General features: G+C 37.7%; 1 pseudogene across 1 annotated transcript; it reads right to left on the minus strand.

Moving 5' to 3' along the window:
- Positions 1-16343: 16343 nt before the first annotated feature.
- Positions 16344-19699, minus strand: LOC143628116 (putative protein phosphatase 2C 63; annotated as a pseudogene). Its single transcript, XR_013152699.1, has 4 exons — positions 19462-19699; positions 18488-18861; positions 17612-17848; positions 16344-16889 (listed from the first exon to the last, which is right to left on the minus strand). The product of XR_013152699.1 is annotated as a putative protein phosphatase 2C 63 (transcript).
- Positions 19700-20552: the final 853 nt, after the last annotated feature.

The following is a 20552-nucleotide window of genomic DNA, read 5'->3' on the forward strand; positions in this document are numbered from 1 at the left end:
GAACCGACCCTAATAATGTCGGCGAATGTAGGGAACTGACCCTAATAATATTGGCGAATGTATGGGACCGACCCTAATAATATCGGCGAAGGTTCTAGGACATAAGGCTCTTTGAAGCGTATGTGTATTAAATGAAAGTACATATGTTATTATGAAAGAATGAATGAAAGTACGCAAGTATGTAAGTATGTAAGATGGTAGGAAGGCATGTACCTTCGGGTGCATAAGTAAATATGTGAATGTATTGTATGTTGCCTGATTAACTAGAACTCACTCAGCGTAGCTGACTTTTAGTATGCACGCAGGCTAATCGACTGAAACAGCTGGCTTGAGGGAGACACATGACAATATTGAAGAGGCTGGCATCTGAAGACTTGTCGTGTTGTTTTGATACTATGTTTTATGTTATGCTTTTAAAAGACAAGTTATGGATGTTTGTAATGGATGGTTGATAGTTTATATTATTCCGCGAAAGTTTTAAATTAAATCTGATTTTAAAATTGCGTTTATGAGTAAATCCAACACCAAAGTAGGGCTACCGGTGACGGGGCCTTTCAAGTTGGTATCAGAGCAAAGTTCGAGAGATTTAAGCATTCTACATGCTTAGACTCGAACAGAGAATGAGATTTAAGTAAGAAAAGAAAGAAGATGCCAGTTCAAGAATGCCATGTGTCGCTCAAGCAAGCTCAGCAAAGGTAAGATGCATGATTAAATGATATATGATAAAGAAAGGATATGTGCACGACAGGGATAGGAATAATTGATTGTTTGATTTGACTAACTGTTTAAGTAGAACCAGCACAAGCAGACTCATAAAGGGAAGTGTATAGGACACGGAAAGTAACGTGATCAGCTAATCACAGCTGGCCACTGTTATTACCTTTTAGCATTACTATCCTTGTACTAAATAGTTCCTTGAGTGATGACGTTTGTGTTTTCCCCTTTTAGAATACGATGGCTAGAACGGGAGGCAATGCAGGAGCTGGAGTGATCACGAGAACTGAGGGCCCCACTAGACGTCGTGGCAGGCCTCGTCGTGCCCAACAACCTTCGGTAGAAACAGCTTCCAACACCGAAGAGGAAGGAAGCTCCGCTGGAGGAAACCTTAACAATAATGAAGGGGTTCAACTAGATCCCTTAATCCAAGTGGCTATTGTCCAAGCAGTAGCCACTGCTGTAAAGAACATGAACCCGGAGAGGTCTGCTGGAAGCCGTGAAAGAACCGCTGGAGGGGCAGGAGGTGATGGTAGGAAGGATGATGAAGGGGAAAGAGAGGCCTCGAGTGTGGTTAAGTCTGTGAAAATTGATGACAGGAAGACAGGTAGAGGTGGGTGCAACTATAAGTCCTTCAAAGGATGTGACCCGCCAAAGCTGACTGGGTTGGGAGACGCAATCGCTACTCTTCAGTGGATAACCTCCATGGATAAAATTATCCGCATTAGCGAGTGCCGTCCCGATCAAGCTGTCGGTTATGCCACCCAATCGTTTGAATAGGAAGCTATGTGCTGGTGGGAGAGTGTGGAGCAGAGGAAGACCCGTGAAGAGATCAAAGCGATGAAGTGGGAGGATCTGAAGGAGTTAGTTATGAAGAAGTTTTGTGCTGACGCCGAGGTTGAGAGGGCGGAGATGAAGTTTCTGAACCTGAAGGCCGGAACGATGACACATCGTGAGTACACCACCGAGTTCAACAGAATGTCTAGGTTGGTGCCCGATATGGTTAACACTGAAGCTAAGAGAATCAAGTGTTATGTGAGGGGATTGCCATAGAAAGTTCGCACGCTAGTCAGGACAAGTAAACCTGCTACCTTTGACTCTGCTGTCGAACTCGCCGAGATGGTTTATGCAGACTTGGCTGCGGATGACGTTGTGGTGGAAGAAGAAAAGAAAGATAAAAAGTGGGTTGCTCCTGTTAAGCGACCCGGTACTCAGTTATGGAACTCGAACGATAAGAGACAGAAAGTGTGGGAGAAGAGGTCATGTAGGAAGTGCGGGAAGATGCACGCTGGAGAATGCAAGTGGGTCACTGGGTCTGATGTGTGCCATAAGTGTGGAAAGTCCCATGGTGGGGAGTGCAGATCAGGGTTAAATGCTTGTTACAAATGTGGCAAGGTGGGGCATTTTGCTCAGGATTGCCATGCAAAACCCGCATGTTATAAGTGCGGACAGACAGGTCATTTGGCGAGGACTTGTACGAGTGGTGAAGCTGGTGGAAGTGAGAAGAAGGATGTTGAAGCAACAAGGCCAAGGACCAGAGCCTACATGCTGACTCAAGAACAAGCCAAGCAGATTCCCGATGTCGTCACAGGTACTTTTCTAGTAAACGGTATTTCCGCTTCTGTATTGTTCGATTCGGGCGCAAACAAAAGTTTCGTTACCACGCCATTTACTAAGTTAGCTAAAATGAAATGTAGCCGAATGTCTGAAACTTTTATAGTAGAAACCGCTAGTGACGCCACGGTTAAAATAATGAAAATGGTTAAGGACTGTAAGATAGAGTTAAAGGGAAACGAGTTCCCTGTCACTTTGTACGTTATGACCTTAGGAGGGTTCGATGTGGTTTTGGGAATGGATTGGCTGTCTGAGTATGAAGCTCAGATAGTGTTTAAGAGTAGGATAATAAGGTTAAAGTCCTTGGATGGTAGTGAGGTGACGGTTTATGGTGATAAGGAAAGTTCTGGGCTTAATGTCATTTCGATGATAAAAGCCGAGGGTTTGTTAAGGCGAGGGTGTTGTGCCTACCTGGCGTATGTTGTCAACGCTACGGCCGAGACGAAAGAAATGAAAGATGTTCCCATAGTGCGCGACTACCCAGAAGTATTCCCTGAGGATCTTCCGGGGTTGCCACAGGAGCGAGAGATAGAATTCCAAATAGATTTAGTACCAGGAGCCCAGCCCATCGCGAAAGCGCCTTACCGTCTAGCACCGTCCGAGATGAAAGAATTAATGTCCCAACTGCAAGAACTCCTCGACAAAGGTTTTATTAGACCAAGTGTTTCCCCGTGGGGCGCACCAGTGTTATTCGTGAAGAAGAAGGACGGAAGCATGAGAATGTGCATAGATTATCGCGAGCTGAACAAGCTTACGGTAAAGAATAGATATCCTTTGCCAAGGATTGACGATCTGTTTGACCAACTGCAAGGCTCAAGTTGGTTCTCACGGATAGATCTCAGATCAGGCTACCATCAGCTAAAGGTGAAGGAGGCAGACATCCCTAAAACAGCTTTTCGAACGCGGTATGGACACTACGAGTTCCTCGTCATGTCATTCGGTCTAACAAATGCTCCCGCAGCATTTATGGACATGATGAATAGGGTGTGTCGGCCCATGTTGGATAAGTCAGTTATCGTCTTCATCGACGATATATTGATTTATTCTAGGAGTGAGTCTGATCATGCAGAGCATCTGAGAGAGGTATTGGAGACTCTGAAGAAAGAGAACCTGTACGCTAAGTTTTCGAAATGCGCGTTCTGGTTGCGAGAAGTGCAATTTCTAGGTCACGTGATCAATCCTGAAGGGATTACTGTGGAACCAGCTAAGATTGAGGCAATAACTAATTGGAAGACTCCACAGAATCCGACTGATATACGAAGCTTCTTAGGGTTAGCTGGATACTATAGGAGATTCATCGAAGGTTTCTCCAGGATAGCCGCACCGTTGACCGGTATTACCCGAAAGTCGGTAGTATTCAGTTGGGGAAAGTTTCAAGAAGAAGCGTTTGAAGAGTTAAAGAAAAGACTCACGCAAGCTCCAATCCTAGCTTTACCTGACTGACGGTGATGAAGATTTGGTCGTTTGTGCTGACGCTTCGCACCAAGGATTAGGTTGTGTGTTGATGCAATGAGGAAAGGTAATAGCCTATGCGTCTAGACAGTTGAAAGTTCACGAAAGTACTTATCCGACGCATGATTTAGAACTAGCAGCTGTAGTGCATGCTCTTAAGATATGGAGGTATTATCTGTACGGTACTAAGTGTACTATCTACACAGATCATAAGAGTTTAAAGTATTTCTTCGAGCAGAAGGAATTGAACATGAGGCAAAGAAGATGGTTAGAAATGATAAAGGATTACGACTGTGAGATTAAGTACTACCCTGGTAAAGCTAATGTGGTCGCCGACGCGCTAAGTCGAAAGAATGAGGAAGTCCTTGCAACAGTAAAATCATACCAGTTGCTCATGAACTCAAGTGTTTTTGAAGAGATTGTCAAGGTACAGTCAGAGGTGCTAGTAGATTAAGAATTAGTTAAGAAAGAAAGGATTTATGGTCAGCAAGATGAGTTGATGGAAAACACTCATGGTGTTAAGACTATATCTGACAGTATGTGGATTCCACGCCATGGAGATCTCAGAGGTCGAGTCTTAGATGAAGCTCATAAGTCAAGATATTCGATTCATCCAGGAGCTACAAAGATGTACCAAGATTTGAAAAGAGATTACTGGTGGCCTGGAATGAAGAATGATGTAGTAGATTATGTCAGTAAGTGCTTAACGTGCCTACAAGTCAAAGCCGAACATCAGAAGCCTTATGGGCCCACTAAAGTTCCACGTAAATTCTGCACAAAACAATTGAACATTTTTTGTAATTTATATTCATAATTTAAAAGTTAAAGATTAATATATAATCACAACTCAGTTTCTAAAACTAATTTGATTGTAAGATGTATATATATTTTTTTTATACTCAACGTATTTATGATAATAATATATGATATCGTAATATATTAAATATGTTAGCCCATTTACTCATTGGTTTCAAGTGTAACATCCTAAAAATTTCGTATTTAATAAAAGAAAGTCGCGTTTAGTTATTGGGCCTAAATAATTAATTAGTATTAATAAAGATCATGGACTTGGACTAATTAAGATGGATCAAAGGGAATGGGCCTTAGGTCCATGGGCTTAAGGGGATATAAATATCCTCTTAAACCACCCTAAAACCCTAAATCCTCATTTCTTTCCATATTATTCTCTACACACTAAAAAACACACACATACACACCACCTCATACGGCCGCGAGAGAGTAAGCGGGATTCGAGTCTAAAATCAAACCAACCGTTATTAGATCTTCAATATACGAGCTAGATACGAGATAACCAAGCAACCGGGACCTCACCGAATGCATAAAGGTATGCCTTTTACCTTAAAGTTAATATTTTTAGGATCGGTTAGCTTTAGAACTTAAACATAAAGTAAATCGAGTCTAAACGAAATGTAAAGTAGCAAACTTGGCGTTGGAAACGAACTTAATGAACCTAGGGCTATGTACGGCGACGTGTATTGAACGTTTTAAGATTAAAGGTACAAGATTTATGGTGTATACGGGTTAGATATGAATGAAAACGGTTATATCGAGCCATAACAACGGTATTGAAATCGCAAGATGCTTGTGAAGGTTGATAAAAATCAACCCGGCGCTGCCCCCGGACCCCCGTTCGTTGTGGAGTATAGTTGAACTAGAAACGAAATATAGATAGCGATAGTTGATTGATACGTGTAATTGTTATACAGTTAGCCGTGCACAGCTCAAGAAGGGAATAACAATTAACGGTGAACGTAACCGTGTTCATGTGAGTTTCTAGCCCCATTTCCTTGTTATGTTTTTGGGGCTGTGTGCATACTCGATGTGATTAGTTAATACACTTACCTTAAGTGGTAAGTGTATGCCCTATATGATTTATGTATGAATGAATGCTTGACGATGCATGAACGATCTTCGGATATTGCATGTGCCGTTAAGGGATAGTATAAAGATATGATGTATAGATAATGTATGGATGTATGAAGTTATAATTATGAATGTATAGAAAGGTATGAAAGGTATAGATAGAACGAGGGAACCGACCCTAATAATGTCGGCGAATGTAGGGAACCGACCCTAATAATGTCGGCGAATGTAGGGAACCGACCCTAATAATATCGGCGAATGTAGGGGACCGACCCTAATAATATCGGCGAAGGTTCTAGGACGTAAGGCTCTTTGAAGCGTATGTGTATGAAATGAAAGTACGTATGTTATTATGAAAGAATGAATGAAAGTACGCAAGTATGTAAGTATGTAAGATGGTAGGAAGGCATGTACCTTTGGGTGAATAGGTAAATATGTGAATGTATTGTATGTTGCCTGATTAATTAGAACTCACTCAGCGTAGCTGACTTTTAGTAAGCACGTAGGCTAATCGACTGAGACAGCTGGCTTGAGGGAGACACATGGAAATATTGAAGAGGCTGGCATCTGAAGACTTGTCGTGTTGTTTTGATACTATGTTTTATGTTATGCTTTTAAAAGACAAGTTATGGATGTTTGTAATGGATGGTTGACAGTTTATATTATTATTCCGCGAAAGTTTTTAATTAACTCAGATTTTAAAACTGCGTTTATGAGTAAATCCAACACCAAATTAGGGCTACCGGTGATGGGGGCCTTTCATCAAGTTTAGCAAAAATATTTTATTTTAACTCGTAGTCTCATGAAACTTTATAAAATCCAAATATGAGCCAACTGAGACTAATATTTTATAAAAACCAACTCAAAACAACTCAAAAGTGTAGGGCATATTAATATAATTTATGTATATTTTAGACCACATCAAATATCCCCACACTTAAACCTTTTTCGTCCCTGAAAAAGTATTTTGCAATGGAATTATAATTCGAAACTGATCTTAAAACATATAGGTTATCTTTTAAGCACAAATAAACGCAAAAACCGCGATTACCGATATTGTTGTCCACTTAAACCCAGCCGCCAGTCTATCAAGCCCCCAATTGCACTAAGCGTTTAAGTTCAAAAACCACGGCTACACCTACCCCATCTCAGAAAAAGAGAGCTAGAAAAGCTAGAGTCAAAGCAAACTGGTTTGATAAATCACTATAAGCCAAGGACTCGTTGATGGTACTAGGTAGATGCACTCGGTGAAATTTGATGGATGAATGGTCATGTGGAGGCCGTACGAGCTATTCCTAAATATTTTTGGACTTTGTCCTATATATTCCCTAAAAAAATATTTATTGACTAAAAACCTTCGAGCCCCAATAGTGTATCCTCAGAGTCACTATCCCCTTGGTAACACGTAAACTCTAAGTCTCGTCTAGTATGTGCAACTTTGGCCTCTTTTTCTATTTTTGAGAATGCTTCTTTGGCATTTTTCATTACATAACTTTTTCATGGTCATTTGCTTTTCGGACCAATTTTTGGATTACTGGTAACTTTCATAACATACTTTTTTTTTCTTTTTTTTCTCTCTTTTTTTTGTTTTTTTATATCACCCTAAATTATATAACTATTTCTAAGCTCGTAAAAAGATGGTCATGTGGTGGTGTGCTGGTTTGAGTGCATCTAAGTGTTACCATCTCAAAGTTTTTAGATTATGGTAATCCTCCCTAAGCATCGAAATTCGGTTTAATCGTTTTTCAAATTATTAGATATATAAAATTTGCTAAAAAGGACTATCAAAGCTAGTTGGGCCTACCGACACATCCCAAGCTTATTGTGTTATCTTTTATTTAATCTCATATATAATAGTAGTTTTAAAAACCAATCTCAAATTTTTCTATCATTTTCCATTATTTGCAAAAATTTTCAGTAAATATTCGGGACTTTTTTTTTGAATATTTTTTTAAACTTTTTTTTATTATTATTTTTTAAAGTTTTTTTTAAGACAAAAACGTCAGTTTCCCATCCCCACACTTAAATGTCACATTGTCCTCAATGAGACAGGAAAAAGACAAAAATTAAAGCACGTTAAAATATAAGTAAAATGGAACAGACTCCCCTGGTAAATATGACGATATTGCCTTATGAGTCGTGTTCCATGCCCTCCAATTCGAACGAAAGCCTCACACTCCAGTGCTCTCTACCAAGCTGTCACTTACGAACGAAAGTGGCAATCAATAAGCAAATAGGCTCCCCACACTTGAATTAAACAATGTATCATCAACCTTCCACAAGAAATCCTTAAAACACCTGAAAGCAAAACCAGAAAACACACGGCTAGCAAAAGAAAGCAAGAAACCCCAAAAATTAAAATAAAAATAAAGCAAAAACATACTACAGGGTTGCCTCCCGGGAAGCGCTAAGTTTACAGAAAAGTCTTCAGCCAGACTTGCTCCCGAAATCTCAATCAGGAGGCTTTTCTTTTATCCAACCTCGGTCTAACCCATTTAATTCCACCCGTCCAACATATTCAAACAAATAGCACATAGTGAAACTAAAAAGTAATATAAAACACACAAACGGGTCGGACCACCAATACTTAAACTTACCCGGACCAAACATAATACGTGGCATATAATGAGAAAAATGGTTATTCTTGCATTTTAGTGTCATCCTATAACTCTTAATGTACCATTTTTGAACCCTCAAAATGTGTTGATCCAAGCATTTTCTCACCCTCTTCTGTGGCTTTTTCGATTTCGGTGGCGATCCACTATCTAGTTTATTCACCGACCTACTAAACTTCATATGATGTGGCGACTCAACTATCATCGTATTCTGATCCTCTTCATTTGCCACTGACTTTTCTTTTCCGTTTGGTGCACGCTTGATCTCCATTGCTGGCTTCCCCATGATTAGTGTTTCTAAGTATATAAGATCGCCAACAGGGTCAAATTCTCCATCTTCTTCATAAACTGGTAAACCCACTAACTCATCACCAAACTCATCATCCCAATATGGTACATGCTCCTCCTTTTCGTCATCTTCCATCTGGTCAAGTGTCTCCTCAACGACATCTTCACCTATCACACCCTCATAATCATCATTCCAGAAGTCATCATCTGTTTCATAGACGGCTTCGTGCTCCTTGTAAGAAGGACTCTCACTTTGATATCTAGCACTTAACTCCTCTAACCTAGCTTCTAGTTCTTCTAATTTACGGAGCCTATATATTTCTATCAACTTATCAAGCCTAGCTTCCAATGCCTCTAGTTTCCGAACTATTTCACGTTCCTCTTCTTTAGCTCTTTCCAACATCATCTCTTTCCAACATCTTCTATATAAAATACTCCTAAACTGACTCGATCTATTAAACATATTAACTAGACTCAATAAAATAAAAAGACAAACTATATTATCCTAAAGACGACTAAACACACTAAATCTAAGACACGGGTTCACAAGACACACCACAACTCAAGAAAAAAAAACAAAAAACAAAATAAACAATTAAGTTCAATCAAAACTGGTTTCGCTATCGCCTAAGTATTCCCCGACAACGGCGCCAAAAACTTGATGTGCATAAATTGGTATATAAAATACTTAACAAATAATGACCAAGCACAAACGAGTAATAAAAATCTAGAATACCCTAAACCAAACCACTAACAACAGGCAAGTGAACATATCAAGTGTAGAATAGCTATGGGAAGCTCAGGAATATCGAACCATAGAGACACTTATTAAAATAAGAAACTAGATCTAAAAGCTAACTAAATTAATAGTTAAGAAAATATAAATTTTTGGATTTTTATTTATTTTATTTTAAAAACTAATAATTAATTAAACTAATTACTTAATTAAATTAAAGTAAACTAAAAAAATTAAATTACCGAATAATACTTTAGCAAATTCAAATGATAGCAAGAGTTACTTAGGCAAGGAATCCGAATTGTGACGACTCGGGCTTTTATCGGTTACGGGAAAAATGCTATAGGAACCGGGAATCTAAAGATATGAAGCTCTAGGAAACTTAATGGATCCTTAATCACTCTCAAGGTGTCACCTAAAAAGAAATCTTAGAGATCATGTAAAAACACCGGCTTATTAGTTCACCTGTCAGTTCACCAATTATGATTAATTACCCTAGAAAATAGCTAACCCGTCAATTTCACTATCTCAATGCACCTAAGTACACGGGGTGGTTTATGAACAGTCTAAAGGACACGGGTAAACAGTGAAATTAATGCAAAAATAGGCAAACCTCCTGTCAGATTAATTTAACCTAAAACCCTAACAACGCAGACAAACCCGACAACTTATCACCCGTCGGATATTTAAGCTAGTAAGAATATAAACTTCTAATAAAATGCCAAAAATAAGTTTCTATGGTAAATGAGCTCAATAAACCATAAACAAGTTGCAAACACACAGTAAACAACCCTAACATGCAACCTATAATCGAATGACAATCAATCAAGTAACATGTGAAACATTCATTCAGACACAAATCAAAAGTAAATACGCATGAAACACATCCAATAAAACTAATCAAAACTTTAATTAATCAAAATCCCATAAACAAAACCCGAAAACCGACTAGTCCAAAATAATCAACAAAACATCATCACAAGCCTAGGCAGCATAACAATTTAGCCAACCATAATAATCAACGAAACAAAGATATAATATTTATTACGGTTCATTGAAGATAATAATAATAGTTGACCTGCTTGCTTTCTTTTTAATTCCTTTTTTAACTTGAACTTTGCCGTGAGACTTTGACCAGCTTGTGTGCTTCTTTTCAATCACCAACATAGCAGTCTTTTACTTCGTCTCACCTCCTTGGCTGCTTCCCCCTCAAATAAATTTGTACGTGGTTGTTTTGCCCCCTGATCCAACTGGGGCGAATCTCCCCTCCAAGTAACCTAGCTCTTTCACCAAACCCTCTTTGTATATATTTTAATTTACTTCTTTTCCAAATTGTCTCCAAGCTTTCAACGAGGCCCACACATTCTTTATTTGTGTTATGTGATGAGGCCGACTAAAGTTCCACGTAAATTCTGCACAAAACAATTGAACATTTGTTGTAATTTATATTCATAATTTAAAAGTTAAAGATTAATATATAATCACAACTCAGTTTCTAAAACTAATTTGATTGTAAGATGTATATATATTTTTTTTATACTCAACGTATTTATGATAATAATATATGATATCGTAATATATTAAATACGTTAGCCCATTTACTCATTGGTCTCAAGTTTAGCGAAAATACTTTATTTTAACTCGTAGTCTCATGAAACTTTATAAAATCCAAATATGAGCCAACTGAGACTAATATTTTATAAAAACCAACTCAAAACAACTCAAAAGTGTAGGGCATATTAATATAATTTATGTATATTTTAGACCACATCATAAATCCAATACCAAAGTAGGACATCGGGACTGGGGCCTTACATCACAACATAAACAATCTCAAATAAACTTCTAATTTTTCCAAAAGTTAATGAATTATAAGTTGGTGAAAATAAGCATCCCAAACACCCCTTATCAAAAAACCCTTTTTGTGATTTCTAAAAAGTAAATTTTTATCATAAACCCTAATTCAGTTTATTTTTTTCTTCTGGATTCAAGACTTTCTATAATTTCCCCATTACTCATTTGTGATTTTGTGTATTTTGATTATATATAATATAACAGTCTAAACCTTTTTTCCGGCTTAATTTCGTTCTCAACTAATTAAAGTATATTCGGCTATGTGTACTGGAGGGGCTACAAAATGGGGTGTTTTGTGCCATGTGACGCCCAGTCAGCAAGGGGTGATCTTTTGTTTAGGGGTGTAATGGTGTTGTAGCCATAAACACACACACACACAACAATAAAATAATAATATTTTTCCACACATCGCCGGCGACAAATAACCCGCCCCGCCCCTTTTCGCCCCTCTTCTCGCCCAGGGGGCGGTGTTGTCACCCCCTATCGCCCCTTTTCGCCGCTTTTTGTTGCCCACTACGGGTGGCCTAAGAACCAAAGGTTAAGGTACTATATTCCCTTGAACATGCTATATAGTCATGTTTTTTATATGATATAAACAGTGATTGAGCTTGGATTTTTATATAGAGGTCCGAAAGTCACGAATCCTTTTTTAAGAGATTGGGGAGTCAATACGTGTACTACGGGAGCAAAAACACAGGCCGGATGCATGGTGGCTAGAATCGATACAATAGCAAGTGGGTACTAATACTACGGATTTAAATAATGTCTATGATGTTAATCCTAGTAAGTTGGTAATATTGCAACTCTTTATTGTATCTATAGCCAGAGGGTTCATTAGCTATTGTTGCCAAAGTTGATACGGTGAAGCCGAGAATGAAACTGCCTTTGAAGCATTGCACGTGAATTATACTTCATTCCAAATTGACAATAAAAAGTTAAGGGCATACGTTTTTAAAAATGTTTCAATATTATAGCTCATGACGTACCTATTCTTGGAAATCATATTTTAGTCATATATTTCATCCTTATTTAAACTCCTTGATTTAAGGATATGTCCTTATAATTTCCTTTTGCATTCCTTTGCTTTATATGTATTGAACGATCTTTCAATAATATTATGAAATATCTTTGGTACCAATTTCTTTATGGCATCAGAGCAATACCGATCCCAAACCAAAACAAAACCCTAATCGGCTGTTCTAAATGACCATCTACCACACCTCTCCACTCTACCTACACGCTTCCTGAAGACCCGTTCAAGAAACCGATGCTTTCTAAACATCCTACCAAGGGTGACAAAAGGGAATAGCAAAGATGGAAAAGAATTTTCCAAATGACAAAATTGAGCATTGCACGTTCTGTGATAGGGACGGGCACAACAAAGATAGGTGTTTTAAAAGAATTGGATACCCGGAATGGTGGCCGGGAAAGGAAAAGAAAGAGAAACCCAAGCCGCATGCTGCCATGGTTGAAAATGAACAAGTTGTTGAACCGTGTCCAATACCGGGCTTGACAGAAGAACAATACAAAAGTTTCTTAAAGTTATTTGGAAGAAAAAAGAATGTGCATGTTGTTGCCAATATGGCAGGTACAATAAATACCGATTATGAATGGGTTGTCGACTTGGTGCAACCGAGCACATTACATGCCAAGAACATTTGCTTGAAAACATAACCATCGATGCACTCGGAGGACCAGTCACAATCCCGAACGGGGAAGCCATCCCTGTTAAAGGGAAAGGAGATTTTGTATATAAAGGAGGACTAAAAATTGGAGGAGTCCTTTACGTGCCAAACTTTACATGCAATCTCTTATCTGTCCAAAAGTTAATTAGAGATTTTCATTGCGCGGTAACGTTTTTTCCTGATTTCTTTGTGTTACATGGCTTGAATACGGGGAGCTTGATTGGGTCAGGTAATTGTCGCAGAGATCTTTATCGAATGAGGGGAATAAAAGAAGAAAGGAAGTCCATGCTAGTAACGGTTGATTCATGGCACAAGCGACTTGTGCATGCTTCAAACGTGAAGTTGTCTCATGTTGGCTTTCTCAAAGGCGTTTCATTAAATTTTAAAGATGAATTTTGCGATTCTTGCAACAAAGCAAAACTTACTCGATTACCTTTTCCGGTTAGTTTTATCAAGGCAAGTGAATGCTTTGATTTGATTCATTGTGATATTTGGGGGAAATATAGAAGACCATCACTTACGGGTGCTAATTATTTTTTGACCATAGTTGATGATTATAGTAGGGCGGTGTGGATTTATTTACTCAAACACAAATATGAAGCAAGCACTTGTTTAGTTAATTTTTATAACATGGTTAAAACGCAAATTGGGAAAGGCGTTAAAAGAATTAGGTGCAATAATGGTGGTGGATTCATTTCAAACCGCATGCACCAATTTTATCTCGATCAAGGAATTATTTTAGAGACAACTTGCCCCCACACCCCTCAACAAAATGGCGTTGTGGAACGAAAGCATAGACACCTTTTAGAGATTGCACGAGCTTTACGGTTTGAAGCTAGCCTCCCTACAACTTTTTGGGGTGAGTGTGTTTTAACCGCCACGTACATAGTAACCCGCTTACCCTCCAAGACCATTGACAACAAAACTCCTTATGAGATTTTGTTGGGTCGAGTTCCCGAATATGACCACATGAGGATATTTGGTTGCTTGGCCTACTATAGAAATACAGAAACGAATGGGGACAAATTCGAACCAAGAGGAAAGCCGGGTGTATTTTTGGGTTATCCTTATGGTCAAAAGGGCTATAAAATTTACGATCTCGAACAAAGAAAAATGGTGGTGACTAGAGATGTAAGATTTGCCGAAAATACATTTCCTTTTTCTAAGGTAGAACCGAAAATCAAGTGTCTTGAACCCGAAATTTTTGAGCACACCAACCCAATTACTCAATGTCATAATTGCCAATTCCATAACCATACAATTGAGCATATGGCTACAGGGGGAGTGCATGTGCCTTTAAATGAAGACAATTCACATGTTGAAGTGGACCCCATAGTACATGAAACTACACTTGAACATCCTGTTGAAGTGGAACCCATAGTGCATGAAACTATACTTGAACGTTCTGAAGAAAATAATCAAGACATGCAAGGTGATACAAATGAAACACACCAACATGATACTACTATTGAAAATCGTGAACTAGAAGAAGGATAACAGAAAAGGCAAAGAGCAATTCCAAAGTACTTAAAAGATTATCAAGTACAACCCCCCCCCCCCCCCTTCAATTGACCAAACACCACCTGACTCCGATCAAGACTCCACGGTACATCCATTATCTCATTATGTTTCGTATGAAAAATTTTCTAATACTCATAAAGCTTTCTTATCCGCCATAACAACTCATGATGAGCCGAAAACGTTTTCGCAAGCGGCACAAAGTGAAAAATGGCGGGAAGCAATGAAGAAAGAAATTCGAGCACTCGAACAAAATGAAACGTGGACACTTGAGAACTTACCAAAAGGGATGAAGGCGATCGATTCAAAATGGGTATACAAAGTTAAATTTAAACCAAATGGAGACGTCGAAAGATACAAAGCAAGGCTCGTAGCGAAGGGTTTCACACAAATAGAGGGTGTGGACAACCATTACACTTTTGCCCCGGTCGCTAAATTGGTAACCGTAGGGACTCTTCTTGCAATAGCCGTTAAACAAGGCTGGAAAATCCAATAACTTGACGTTAACAATGCCTTTTTACACGGAGACTTGGAGGAAGAGGTTTATATGAAAATCCCACAAGGATTTGCGAACAAGAATGAGACAAGAGTTTGTAAGCTCAAGAAATCCATATATGGTTTAAAGCAAGCGTCTCGAAATTGGTATCATAAATTCACCAAGTCGCTAGTTTCCCTTGGTTACAAACAGTCAAAAGCTGATCATTCGTTGTTCCTCTACAAGGATACTAATGTGTTTGTGGCAGCCCTCATATATGTTGATGATGTGATCATTGTGGGAAACCATGTGAAACTGATAGAACAAACAAAGTCCCATCTTGACAAAGAATTTAGTATAAAAGATATTGACACTTTGAAATATTTCTTGGGAATTGAGGTTGCAAGAACTTCTGAAGGCTTGGTTCTTAGTCAGCGAAAGTATACTTTAGATATCCTCGAGGAGAGTGGGTTGCTGGGATGCCGGCCTAGTTCATTTCCTATGGAACCAAATGTGAAACTTGACAAAGGAGAAGAAGAAGAAAAGGTTGATGCAAATCAGTATCGGCGACTTGTAGGTCGTTTGCTTTACTTACAAGCTACTCGACCAGATATAACCTACTCAGTGAATATCTTAAGTCAATTCGTTGGAGATCCAAGAAGAACACACATGGAGGCCGCCATTCGTGTCCTTCGTTATTTGAAAACTACAGTTGGTCAAGGAATTCTTTTATCCAAAGAAGGGGGTATGAAACTTGTTGCTTATAGTGATTCAGATTGGCTCGGGTGTCCGTTTAGTAGAAGGTCTAGGACGGGATATTTACTTTTATTGGGCGGGACTCCAATTTCTTGGAATCCAAGAAACAGTCGTTAGTATCACGTTCCTCCGCCAAGGCTGAATATCGTGCCATGGCCACGTGTGTAAGCGAGATATTATGGGTCCGTTGGTTACTCAAAGAGTTGGATGTACCTCCCGACAACCCCACGCCTATATTTTGTGACAACCAAGCGGCAAGGCACATAGCAAACAACCCCGTTTTTCATGAACGAACAAAGCATGTTGAAATGGATTGCTACTTTGTTCGGGAACGTGTTGAAGAGAAGATAATTACCCCTATGCATGTTAATTCAAAACAGCAAATTGCTGACTTGTTAACCAAACCCCTCGGATCACCTTCTCTACGGTTGCTTCTTGACAAGTTGGGCATTCGAAACTTACATGCGCCAACTTGAGGGGGAGTCTTGGAAATCATATTTTAGTCATATATTTCATCCTTATTTAAACTCCTTGATTTAAGGATATGTCCTTATAATTTCCTTTTGCATTCCTTTGCTTTATATGTATTGAACGATCTTTCAATAATATTATGAAATATCTTTGGTACCAATTTCTTTACCTATAAGAAATTTTCATCCACATATCCTTGGTTTTGGCTTATACATTAGTTGTGAATTACCCTTTGCAGATAAGTTAACGCCTTCATTTATATACAATAGACAATAAATCCTCTCGAACTGTTTCCAATACACTAGCTAATTTTACCTTTGATTGTTGTTCAAGTGGTTTCAATTCTTATTTTGTGTGCATGCACATACATACTTAGGTGACTCCCGTGCATGTCAAAAATGCTCGTGACGTTCCAGAGTATATATGAAAAATTAACCAACCAATTTTGGAACTTTTAATGGTCTGAAATAATAACCATTGTCTGGGAAATAATATATATATACGTGTCATGGTTGGCTTATTGATTGTCGAGATCATATACCAAAAAAGAAAAATCAATGATAAGAAATGAGCTAATGTATAGGATTAACCAACGAGTTTTGGACATTTTAATGCATTGAAAAAATATCAACAGGGGCACTTGTGCAGCCGAGTTTACTACCGTCGGCAAACCTTTTTTTAGTATCAAGATAAATTACTATGACGGTGATATCGTCATGGAAACTACGTCTGACGCCCTTCTTAAGTTTCTTGATGTCATTGTATTTCAGTTGCCCCTTCTTTGTAGCCTTGTCAAGGGCTGCTCCTACTAATCTTTTAGCTATTCCCTGCAGCATTCAAACAAGGCTTTCAAGTAAACCACACAGAAATGTACTTCTAATGCAGAAAAATATGTATAAAACTTTTTCTTATAAGAAAATGATAAATTGTTGTTAAAAATAATTTTCTCAAATCATATATGACACGTTAATTGTTTATAAATACAAGGACAATTTCAACCCAATAATATACAAGTTTCTCTAGTCTTTCACTAGAGTCATTCTTACATTTTCATTTTTGTCTTCTAAAATCATTGACTTGAAAGTTTCAAATTATCTTTTGAATTTTTTTTATAAATGTTAAAAACTTTAAAATGAAGTATCATAACTAGAAAATATACGAATTTTGGTTACTATTTATTAATTACTTTTCTCAAACTGACTGAACAACTATGAAATTTGGTTATTATTTAATGTTTTTTTTCTTCATTGTTAACTTCTTCAAGTTAATCTAATTAAGGAATCACTAAGACATGTTCCATGTAGATCACCAAGTTTTTAAAAATCGTTAACATTTATGTCTAATCTCGTATTAATATTGGAACACCTAATAATAAAAGTTGATTAATTTAGAGAAACTAAAATGTTGACTATAGTAAAAAAGCTGATAAACTTCTTTACTATTGTCTGATTTAATAGACAAAACGGTTTTGGGTCAAACCGAGCAACCCGTTTTGAGTCTTTTGACCCAACCCGTTTTGCGACCTCCACTTCTGGCGCAACTAACTTACGCGTCTCGGATGATTTCGCACAATATCTACTGCTTCTTCATCACTCAAGTGATCCCAAAGCCCATCTGAAGCAAATACCAGAAACAAGTCTTGAGGCCTAAGCTTTCGGGATATGATGGAAGGTTCTGCTATCAATAAAGGTCTGTCTAGGGGAACCGGGTTTCCATATTGCATAAGGTATGGATCCTTGTTGAATTCTGGTTTCTTCATGTAGAAGTCACCTATGGATCTTGAAACCTAGAAACAACAAGATATCAGGCATCTTATCGGTCGGGCCAGGTCATACCCAACACAAAACTAAGCAAAAAGTGAAAGTATGGATCAATGTAAGCCTTATGTTAATAAACAGCAGGAAAAGATAGAAGAACATATCATCTCTGGAGCCATGACATGTTTAAAGTCAAGATCTTTGTGTTGTCTCATGCATACCGTTACACAACGGCCCACATTTGAACATGTGTTTCAGAGGAAGTAAAACTCCTTTCAAAATCCTTCTAATCTCTCTTGTTGGACAAAAATTAACAAAATCTACGCACCTATGTTATACCTTGATCAACAATACACCTATTTTATAAATGGCTATCTATCCAATAGATGCATCACAAGAGAGTATATTTGTTTCGTCAGTGCCCGATTGATTGTTAACTCACACTTCCTGGGCCACATGACTAGGACGGTGCACGATGATTAAGACCAAGATGTCACCCATGGTAAGGGCAACAAGTTCTTGTGAAACAACTAAAAATAATACCCTCTTGGCCTCTTGTAATAGGTTGCATTGAGTGCACGCCCATAAATTTATAAAAAAAATTTCCCAAAATCTTGAATAAAGCAAACTAACATGCATAGATCATATGAAAGAAATAAATCTTGTACCTGAATTATACCCTTGATTCTCCAAATCCCATTACAATACACCACAATATGTGAATCACCAGGATGTTGTGCTTCAACCTCTTTCCTCACCGCAACCAAAGAGACGTTATGATCATTCGATAATCGCTCTGCAACTACTCTTGTTTTTCCTTTTTCTACAACTTTCTTGCCAAGAACCACTCTTGAGTCACCGAGGTTTGCAACATATAATTCAGCATTTGAAATAAGACCAACAAGACAACATGATCCAGCTTTGGTGATCTCTGGTCTGACTTGCATGGAGTGCTTCACTACCCGAAGAAAACCCTCTTCGGTGGCATTGAACGCCTTCTTTATAACATTCGTAGAAATTCCTCCTTCCTGTTTTGAGTATTCTACAAAAAATGAACAGAACATGAAAACACAATCATCTGCACAAAGAATCTTTTGGAAGCAATAATCTAGTCAATATTTTTTGAGTTGTGATACAAATAGGCAAAGCAATGTTTTTTTGAGTTGCATATATAAATGGAGTTAGATTGTTTTACCAGCAAAATCAAGCCAAGCTCACCTTAGCAAACACTTAAAAATTAAAATCTTTGTCACAGTTGCATGTCTATTTGTACAACAACTTCAAATAAAAAATTGATCGAAATAACTTGCCACATTTTAAAGCCATCTACAATTTTAAAAATTATAGTTTATGAATCACGCAACCATATATCTTAAACACTGTTGCAAAAGTCGTGCCTAGACATTGAATACGTGACTAGTAATCCCCAAGTACACCACACCTAGGCCGAGTACTTAGCGAGTAATTGCCGAGTACTACACGACTAAGCCGAGTATACTCAGAAATCCCCAGTTGACTGACCTAACAACACTTACCTACTTTTGCAACCAGGATCGCTTAAAAGAATGTTAACAATAAAATATGAAAAAGGCCACTTATTTTGATATTTGAATCAAGGGAAGGTATATCTACTGTAACTTACTGTCGATGAAAGCGAAAAGATTTCGATTAACAAACCGAGAAGCTTCAGGGCCACCATGGCCATCATAGACACCAATATATGTAGCTGAGGACGACGTGAAGACCTGACTTTGATCTTCAAGGTTAGAGTTGGCTTGAACAACAGCAATTGAGAACTCACCGGAAGCATGAGGCTTCAAACCCGAATGCCACAACAGTTGATCAACATTCCCAAACGGATCAATACACTTACGAAACATCATTTGGCGTTTGTATCATATATTTATAATATTATTAAGAGGATTATATAGAAGTATAATGTTTAAAGAAGAAAATCGTGTGAGAAGAACTCGACGATGGCTGGTGATACATTTACACGGAGGCAAATTTGATTTCTTTGTAACCGTCTAAAAATAGATTTTATAGCATAATCATGAACCTTTTTTTAGAAACCTTTTGTTTAGTTGACCCTTGACTATTTTGTAAAACTTATCTATAATTAAGTTTAGAAACATTATAAAAATGACATAATGCTGGTGTGGAATCCTGGTCTGTACGTTTTGATAAAGATTGAATTGAAATTGGTGTTAAATAGATAACTACGAGGAAACAAGAATCACGTAATTAATTGAACTAATTTAATTTATACGTTTTTTTAATATAGGTGTTTACGGATACAAATAAAAATAAAGGTCTCGTCCCTTACTATATTTGTTCAGCACTACGTGATTATTACTTTATTGTGATTATCATTAACTTGATCACTAACAATATAATTTAAGTTTACAAGACTAGACGTATAGCATCATGAACTTTATGTTGTAGAATCATGGATTAAATTATTATATTAAATTGTTTATATAACAATAACTAGGTGAGATCCATTTTCATTATATTGATTGAATAAAACAAATATTAAATAATTAGTAAGCCAATAATCATTGACTCAGTTGATAAATGCTAACAGGGTTAAATGTGAGACAACATGAATGTATCAGGTGTCGAATACCCATGTGACAAAATTTTGTTGCAACCTCTTGAGAATCCCGGTTTTATTCTAATAACTCAAAGTGTATGCCACTAATTAGATATAGATATAATCATTTTACATGT

Source organism: Bidens hawaiensis, unplaced genomic scaffold, assembly GCF_021521415.1.
Source record: "Bidens hawaiensis isolate Kalapana, Puna unplaced genomic scaffold, B.hawaiensis_p1.1 tig00004817_1, whole genome shotgun sequence".
Classification (NCBI taxonomy): domain Eukaryota; kingdom Viridiplantae; phylum Streptophyta; class Magnoliopsida; order Asterales; family Asteraceae; genus Bidens; species Bidens hawaiensis.